The sequence below is a fragment of the Schistocerca cancellata genome, chromosome 9 (assembly GCF_023864275.1).
Source record: "Schistocerca cancellata isolate TAMUIC-IGC-003103 chromosome 9, iqSchCanc2.1, whole genome shotgun sequence".
In the NCBI taxonomy this organism is placed as follows: Eukaryota; Metazoa; Arthropoda; class Insecta; order Orthoptera; family Acrididae; genus Schistocerca; species Schistocerca cancellata.
This window is the reverse complement of record NC_064634.1, coordinates 135,843,638-135,845,015: the sequence shown is the minus strand read 5'-3', so window position 1 is coordinate 135,845,015 and position 1,378 is coordinate 135,843,638. Positions and strand designations below refer to the sequence as shown.

General features: G+C 40.1%; 1 pseudogene; it reads right to left on the bottom strand.

The window, feature by feature from the left end:
• Window positions 1–724: 724 nt before the first annotated feature.
• On the bottom strand, window positions 725–842 carry LOC126102349 (5S ribosomal RNA; annotated as a pseudogene).
• Window positions 843–1,378: the final 536 nt, after the last annotated feature.

Sequence of the window (1,378 nt, the reverse complement as noted above, 5' to 3'; positions counted from 1 at the left end):
ACTAGTAGACTTTTCTTCACCAGGAACGCTGTTTTTGCCAGTGCTAGTCTGCTTTTTATGCCCTCCTTGCTCCATCTGTCATGGAGCTTTTGCTGCCTAGATTGAAGAATTCCCTAGCTTTCATTTATTTCATGATCACCAGCCCTGATGTTAAGTTTCTCACTGTTCTTATTTCTGCTACTTCTAATTACTTTCATCTTTCTTCAATTTATTTTCAATCCATATTCTGTGCTCATTAGACTGTTCATTCCATTCATCAGAACCTGTAATTCTCCTTCACTTTCACTGAGGACACCCATGTCATCAGTGAATCTTATCATTGATATCCTTTCACCTTGAATTTTAATTCCATCCTCGAAACTCACTCTTATTTCCACCATTGCTTCTTTGATGTAAAGATTTAACAGCAGGGGCTAAAGACTACATCCCTGTCTTACAGTCTTTTTAATCTGCATGCTTCATTCTTGTTCTACCACTCCTATTGTCCCCTCATGGCTCTTGTACATATTGCATATTAACCATCTTTCCCTACAAAAAACCTAAATTCTGCCCAAACAGGCCATGAAGACCTAATGGTACCAACCGGCCGCCATGTCATCTTCAGACCACTGGTGTCGCTGGATGTGGATATGGAGGGACATGTGGTCAGCACTTCTCCTCTCCCAGCCATGTCAGTGCCCAATAGATCCTCAGCTTGCCTGACAAGGGCTGAGTGCACTCCGCTTGCCAACAGTACTCGGCAGACCAAATGGTCACCCATCCAAGTGCTAACCCAGCTCGACAGTGCTTAACTTCTGTGATCTGACGGGAACCGGTGTTACCACTGAGGCAAGGCCATTGGCTGTCTTTCCCTATAGCTTACCACTTTCTCAGAATTTTGAACATTTTGCACCATTTTATGTTGTTGAAAGCTTTTTCCAGGTCAACAAACACTGTGAACGTGTCTTAATTTTTCTTTAGTTTGACTTCCATTATCAATCGCAATTTCAGAACTGTCTCTCTGCTGCCTTTACCTTTCCTAAATCCAAACTGATCATCATCTAACACATCCTCTATTTTCTTTTCCATTATTGTGTGTATTATTCTTGTTAGCAACTTAGATGAATGAGCCATTAAGCTGACTGTCTGTTAATTCCTGTACTTGTTAGCTCTTGCGATCTTTGGAATTGTGTGGATGATATTTTTCCCAAAGTCAGATAGTATATCACCAGATTCATACATTCTACACACCAATGTGAATAGTTGTTTTGTTGCCACTTCCCCTAATGATTTTAGAAATTCTAATGGAATGTTGTATATCTCTTCTGCTTTATTCAATGTTGAGTCTCCTAAAGTGCTTTTAAATTTTGATTCTAATACTGGATCCCATATCTCTTCT